Raw genomic sequence first — 8,593 nt, 5'->3', positions numbered from 1 at the left:
TAGGAGCACAAGTATAGCTAAAATATATTTAGACTTAATGTGCTATATAAATACTATCTATCTATCTATCTATCTATCTGTCTGTCTATCTATCGTGAAGTCTTTATCTAAATATGACAGGTCGTTATTGATGTTCTGCTTCGGCTCTTGTCGGAGTGAGTGAGGCGTGTCGCAGCAAGGCAGCTCTGATGGCCGCGGCTCTTCAGCGGCCGGTAATCCGCCAGTGATCCGCCCAGCGCTGCGTTCTGCTGATGGCAGCAGCGGCGGCATCTGTTTACTGTCAGAGATCTAGGTCAGGAACGCTGCGCGACACACGCGGAGTGTTCACTCTTCACTAAACGCCGTTCTCCCTCCAGAACTCTCCATAAGCTGCTGTTCTCATCCGAGAAACGCACACAGAACGGCACGTTCATGAGACATACTGTAAGCGATTGTTTTATCGTTTTGTTTAGATTTAACTTGGGATACTGTGCAACTGCAACTACCAAACTTTCAAAATACATAAATAGAATACATTAAATAAAGAATAAAAAAAATAGTAAAAAAATAAATAAATAAACAAATTAATGATTTTTGAAAGGCAATATAAAATCTCATATTTAACAATAGAGACCACTAATTATACATGTTGTGTCTAAATCACTTTTATAATATAAAATATATAAAATTTGAATTATAGGCCTATTTCATAACATATTTTACATATTATACTGATATGTTATCATTTGCATATTATATCAATTAAGTGATATGCTATGCAAATGTGCATGTTTGATAAGATGATCACAACTTGCATTAGATTACAAACCTCATAAACATCAAATGACAAAAAAAAATCAACATAAACAAAAAACACTCCATTGTACATAACTGATAACAAAAAAAACTATTTTTTTCTATAAAGGTATGCATAATGTATTGTGAAATGCATCATGTAAATATAATATAAAACAATAAATTGTACATAGTTGCTAATGAAATAAACAACAATTTCCCCAGTTTTCTACAATACTTTTTTCCATAAAAGTAAACAATGTATTTTGAAATGCATCATATGAATATAAAACACTCAGCTGTACATAACTGATAACAAAAAAAAAGAAATTCTACAATTTTTACTATATTTTTCCCCGTTAAATGTATCATATAAATATCAAATATATTGTATGTTCAGCATTATTGTGTGCATTTTTTACTGTGTATAGAAGGATAACAGGTTTTCAATGTTTGTTTTTACATTTTTCTCCATTAAAATTAACATTACACATATTTTAACAGTGTGGGTAAAGTTACAATACCAAAATGTTTTAATTAGCCTTTTTATTTACATAAATATATATGAAAATATATATATAGTTTTCAAATGATTTGTTTTTACAGTGGCTAGAAGTATTTGTAATATGTTGTCCAGCACATCAACTGCTTTGGTGTGACGTGTGAGAGGCTAATCTGTGGCGTTCATGCTCTGGTCTCAGACAGACGAGAGACTTCAGCATACGGTTATGTAACAGCTGCTGAGTTACACTGTCAGCACTGCACAGATCAGACTCTAAACGCCTTAAATGTGCCCCATGACCGCTCTGCTATACTAAACCCGTGAAAATGAAACGCCATGTGATCGGTCTATGTCTTATTTAAGGGATGTTAACAGCTAAATAAATAGAATTTTATTTAATATCAGTGTTTAAAGTGACTGAATACAATGAAATGACAGTAGTTGCATATTGCCTGATATCTCATTTAAAGTTCTAGCTTTAGTTATCATTTTAAATGAGTTATTGTGTAATTTTAAATTATTTTATTAGTAGTAATTATTGGTATACTTTTTATATGTTATTTTATATTAGTTTTCTTTTTCTTTTTTTTTTACATAATTTTATGTCTAAATTATGGCTAACTAAAATGGTTTCCCATACAACAACAACAACAAAATAAATAAATAAATAAAAATTAATTCATCATCATCATCATCATCATCTGGCCAAACTATATTTCAAATATATGCTGACTATTCAATTTAAAATAAATAAATAAATAAATAAATAAATACATAAAAATAAATTAATTTTTGTCAAAATAAGTTCAATTTAGTTATTTTAAATTTTTATATTATTGTATTGTTAGTAATTAGTTTTATTTAATTACATTATTTATACTTTTTATGTTTTTAAAATAATGTTATATTTTGGTTTATGGCTAACTAGAATGGTTTTCAATACAGAATAAATAAATAATCAAATTAAAAAAATACGCTAAAATATTAAAAATATATAAAAAAAATTAAATCATCATCATCATCATTAGTTATTTTACTATTTTATATTATTGTATTATTAATAATTATTAGTATATTTTTATTTCATTATTTATACTTTTTTAATGTTTTTAAAATAATGTTATATTTTGGTTTATGGCTAACTAGAATGGTTTTCAATACAGAATAAATAATCAAATTAAAAAAATACACTAAAATATTAAAAATATATAAAAAAAATTAAATCATCATCATCATTAGTTATTTTACTATTTTATATTATTGTATTATTAATAATTATTAGTATATTTTTATTTCATTATTTGTACTTTTTTTATGTTTTTAAAATAATGTTATGTTTTGGGTTATGGCTAACTAGAATGGTTTTCAATACAGAATAAATAAATAAACAAATTTAAAAATACAGCTAAAAATATTTTAAAATATTTTAAAAATGTAATCATCATCATCATCATCATTAGTTATTTTACAATTTTATATTATTGTATTATTAATAATTATTAGTATATTTTTATTTCATTACATTATTTATACTTTATGTTTTTAAAATAATGTTATATTTTGGGTTATGGCTAACTAGAATGGTTTTCAATACAGAATAAATAAATGAGCAAATAAAAAAATAAGCTACAAATATTAAAAAAATTAAATCATCTTCATCTTCATCTGGCCAAAATATATTTCAAATATATGCTGTCTATGCATTTTTTAAAATAATAATAACAAAATCGTAAATATATGTTAGAAATATATCTGTTATTTATTTATTTTTAAAAATACAATCTCCATATGGGTTGTGTAGATACAGAACTTGAGCACTAAAGATGCTTATGAAATACCATTTGGACAGCAAACATGCTTAACTAGCATCCTAGTAAATAGCCTTGACCTGAAATGATCTGAAGTTGAACTTAAAGGGTTACTGATAAACCTTATCAGTCATAGTGTATAATATTCCTGCTATTTTTAGGCCAATCTAATCTCTTTGTTTTATGGTAATCTCTGCTCTGCTCATCTAAGCAAGTCTTGTCCTAAAAAGCCACTAGGAACATTCTGCGTTATTGCCACCTGCTAGTTACATAAACACAGCTAATGCCGCCGTGGCTTTGAGCGGCTGTGAAGCGCACACTCGCTCAGGTGTGTTACTCACACATGACATCCACAGGAACGTGTCATGAGCCGAGCTTTTGTTCTGGAAACTCGCTGTCACATGTTGTGACACTCCTGTTTTCAGCCCTCTTTCTCTCATGCAACACGCTATCTGAAAACAAATGAACACACAATGAAGTGGGTGCTTAGGTCAGGTAAACACTGCCATTCTAGATCAGCAGGTCAAAGGCAAAAAGAAAAGTATCCCTTCCATTGACCTTCCATTGACCTTACATAGGACAAGAGATTTGGAAAATAAAACAAAATTCACAACCCTTATAAGACAAGCAATTTGGTTGTCTTATATAGGGTTGTGAATTTTTTTCTCCCAAATCACTTGTCCTATATAGGGTTGCAGGTTTGTTTGTTTGTTTATTGTTTTCTTATTCATTCATTTGTTTGTTTATTATTATTTTTTAATCTCTCTTTCTCTTTTTGAATAAAAGGCTATATATTTTTTTCTTGTCTGTTTATGTATATCAGGAGATTGTTTCTAGTGATTTCACTGACATTCTGTGTAACATCCACTATTCATGAAGAATAAGAATATTATTTTTTACTTTTGTCAGGTGACGATGAGGAACACAAGCGGAAGAAAAATGTATCAGTTTTCTGTTTTATTCAATTAATTTATTTTAATAAAATTTTCTGTGCTGTCAATGCTGTATTGTGAATTCAGTCACTCTAACAAAAGCATTTCTGTTGAGACTAGATTCACAAATTAGCACAGAACTAATTAGCACTAAAACACTGAACTAATATTACCCTCAGTAATGTAAATAAAATCTCTTCTTTAAGAAATGAAAACCACGTGAGGACCAGGTAATCATTTTATTACGCACCATTCCATAATCAAACATTCTTCATTCACACACAAAACAGGGTTACACTTTATTTTATACCATGGACTGTTTGAATACTCGATTCTGATTGGCTGGCAGGTATGCACAGGGGCGTAGCCATCATTTCAGAAGTGAGGGGGCATTCAAATAAATGTGGTCTTACCGCACTATTTCATCTCTGTGTCTGATTTGAAGCGGGCAGAATGCTAGAGCTAAATATATTTCAAATATATGCTGTCTATGCATTTTTTAAAATAATAATAACAAAATCGTAAATATATGTTAGAAATATATCTGTTATTTATTTATTTTTAAAAATACAATCTCCATATGGGTTGTGTAGATACAGAACTTGAGCACTAAAGATGCTTATGAAATACCATTTGGACAGCAAACATGCTTAACTAGCATCCTAGTAAATAGCCTTGACCTGAAATGATCTGAAGTTGAACTTAAAGGGTTACTGATAAACCTTATCAGTCATAGTGTATAATATTCCTGCTATTTTTAGGCCAATCTAATCTCTTTGTTTTATGGTAATCTCTGCTCTGCTCATCTAAGCAAGTCTTGTCCTAAAAAGCCACTAGGAACATTCTGCGTTATTGCCACCTGCTAGTTACATAAACACAGCTAATGCCACCGTGGCTTTGAGCGGCTGTGAAGCGCACACTCGCTCAGGTGTGTTACTCACACATGACATCCACAGGAACGTGTCATGAGCCGAGCTTTTGTTCTGGAAACTCGCTGTCACATGTTGTGACACTCCTGTTTTCAGCCCTCTTTCTCTCATGCAACACGCTATCTGAAAACAAATGAACACACAATGAAGTGGGTGCTTAGGTCAGGTAAACACTGCCATTCTAGATCAGCAGGTCAAAGGCAAAAAGAAAAGTATCCCTTCCATTGACCTTCCATTGACCTTACATAGGACAAGAGATTTGGAAAATAAAACAAAATTCACAACCCTTATAAGACAAGCAATTTGGTTGTCTTATATAGGGTTGTGAATTTTTTTCTCCCAAATCACTTGTCCTATATAGGGTTGCAGGTTTGTTTGTTTGTTTATTGTTTTCTTATTCATTCATTTGTTTGTTTATTATTATTTTTTAATCTCTCTTTCTCTTTTTGAATAAAAGGCTATATATTTTTTTCTTGTCTGTTTATGTATATCAGGAGATTGTTTCTAGTGATTTCACTGACATTCTGTGTAACATCCACTATTCATGAAGAATAAGAATATTATTTTTTACTTTTGTCAGGTGACGATGAGGAACACAAGCGGAAGAAAAATGTATCAGTTTTCTGTTTTATTCAATTAATTTATTTTAATAAAATTTTCTGTGCTGTCAATGCTGTATTGTGAATTCAGTCACTCTAACAAAAGCATTTCTGTTGAGACTAGATTCACAAATTAGCACAGAACTAATTAGCACTAAAACACTGAACTAATATTACCCTCAGTAATGTAAATAAAATCTCTTCTTTAAGAAATGAAAACCACGTGAGGACCAGGTAATCATTTTATTACGCACCATTCCATAATCAAACATTCTTCATTCACACACAAAACAGGGTTACACTTTATTTTATACCATGGACTGTTTGAATACTCGATTCTGATTGGCTGGCAGGTATGCACAGGGGCGTAGCCATCATTTCAGAAGTGAGGGGGCATTCAAATAAATGTGGTCTTACCGCACTATTTCATCTCTGTGTCTGATTTGAAGCGGGCAGAATGCTAGAGCTAACGAGCCGTCACTGATGAAAATAACCATAATTTTTTACCCTTCCGGTCAAATATTGCACTGCAAACATCATTAACAGCGTCAGGTGGTTCTTGGCCTACATTAAAATCGTTTAATGCACAGCTAGCCGTGCGTTATCCCTTACGTATGTGTACCTACAGAGTACTTACCTAAGAAAGTACTGTAGAATAAGGTAACTACCTAGTTATTACCCAGTTATTGGAATTGCTATAATAAGTACATAGTATGTACGGGCCCAGTTTCAATAAGGAGGTTCAACCAACTCTGAGCTAAAACTTGAACTCTGCGTTGACTTACCCTGAGATGGGAAACTCTTGAGTCTTCGAGTTCAGAACTGCTGGGGCCAGTTGCATAAACTGCTTCTGTGTTAAGAACTAGTCTGACCAACTAGCTGTTAGCCAAGTGGTAATCAGTCTTAATTTTTGGATTCAACGTAGACTAATATACGCTTTTATGTAACAGAATTAAATACATATGACCAGTTTTAAAGAAAAAACCTGCCAAACACACTCAAGGACACACCTAACTTACACCAAATATGACAATATGCAAATCACAAACTAGACAGGCGTCCAAAAAAGCCTGGGATTCTTGTTCACACATGTCTACGTTTCAAGGCCTTTTGGCGATAGAACTGAATTTAAGTCTCCAGTTCAGAGTTCAAATGGCTCCATCTGCTCCCCAAGAAGACCCCAATCCACTCAAGGGGCCGTAATCTTTTTACACACTTGTTTAGGTCAACAGAGAGGGCTTTGTCAGGGGGACTAAGACACCAGTTTAATGCCAACAGAGTATTAAGGAGGATTCTTGGTTCACATAGATCATCTCCTCATCAGACTACATGCTGTCTGCTGGTTATTCATCGTTTGAGTTTAAACAAACCAATCAGAGAAGAGTTCGCATCAACTGACTCAAGATAAGGCTTGTTTTGTGTTCAATCAAAACAAAGTTTTTGCAATTAAAAGGTCACATGATTGTGGCTTATGTGCGATCAATAAAAGACCCTCCGCCAGTGGGCGAGAAGCTGGTTTAAGATGGCATGTGTTGCTGTCTGGCATTTGTGTGTGACCTTGCACTGCTTAAGACTTTAATAAGATAGATACACAAATCAAAAGAAAAAAAACAAATCACTGACTTCAGCCCTCTAATTACCAGTAAATCACACAGGGGTCACTAATTAGGCAGAGCTGGATCCAGAGAGCAGCCACCATATGGCACCGGAGCCGAGTCATTGTCGGGCCCCGCGCGGCTCCCACAGCCTCACAAGCGGCTAATTGTTTTCTTTCCTTGTGCCCCCTCTTTTCATTCGAGGTCTTTGTTATCTTGAGAGGACACGTTTTAGGGCAGGCTAAGCCGCTTAGCTGATTTGAAATGGGTGCTGGTGGATGCTCGTGGGGGTACAGGAGCGGACGGGACTCCTGGTGATGAGATGCATATTTGTTCTCTGAAAGTTAGAGAGAGTTCACATTTGTTAACCTGACAGTAGATGTTTGGTCTGCAATGCACAAAGATACAATCTGGTGAATAATGTGTACACTGTAGTATGACTCTTGAAGAGAAAATGGGCGGTATGTATTTATTTAACTAAAAAAAAATTTCATATATAAGTGTATACAACGTATAATGAAAAAGAAATAAGAAATATACAAAAGTACAAGGAATTTTATATATATATACACACACACACACACACACACACATACATACAATTTTTCTTGTACTATATACAGTATATATATATATATAATGTTTTAAAATATTATATTTTAATAAAAATGGGCGGTATGTATTTATTTAACTAAAAAAAAATTTCATATATAAGTGTATACAACGTATAATGAAAAAGAAATAAGAAATATACAAAAGTACAAGGAATTTTATATATACACACACACACACACACACACACACACATACATACATACAATTTTTCTTGTACTATATACAGTATATATATATATAATGTTTTAAAATATTACATTTATTTTAATATTTCATATATACTGTAAGTGTATACAAAGTAATGAAAAAGAAATATACAAAAGTACAAGAAATTACATATGCTATAATGCTTTATAATATTACATTTGTTTTCTTAAAATATATTTATTGTTTAGGTAAATTATTCATGATTATATATCAGTTGAGTAGATCATAAATTCGTTGAAATTAAAAGGAAAATAATGTTGTACATAAAAAGGTAAACAGTACACAAAAACTTTACATAAATGTATGCATAAAGAAATAACAAAAACATATTAACACAACAAACCTTAACAAAGTGCAAGTGCACATGAAATAAGTTGACAAACATATATATTACTAATTGTATTAATATTAATATTAGGGGCAGTCGTGACCTAATGGTTAGAGAGTTGCGGGTTCGAGTCTCGGTACCAGCAGGGATTGTAGGTGGAGGGAGTGAATGAGCAGCACTCTCTCCACCCTCAATACCACGACTGAGGTGAGACCCTTGAGCAAGGCACTGAACCCCCAACTGCTCCCCGGGCGCCGCAGTAAAAATTACTGCCCACTGCTCTGGGTGTGTGTTCACGGTGTGT

Source organism: Sinocyclocheilus rhinocerous, unplaced genomic scaffold (genome assembly GCF_001515625.1).
Source record: "Sinocyclocheilus rhinocerous isolate Xijiao unplaced genomic scaffold, SAMN03320098_v1.1 scaffold4964, whole genome shotgun sequence".
Lineage (NCBI taxonomy): Eukaryota > Metazoa > Chordata > Actinopteri > Cypriniformes > Cyprinidae > Sinocyclocheilus > Sinocyclocheilus rhinocerous.
The sequence above is the reverse complement of the archived record's forward strand: the minus strand, read 5'-3'. Positions refer to the sequence as shown.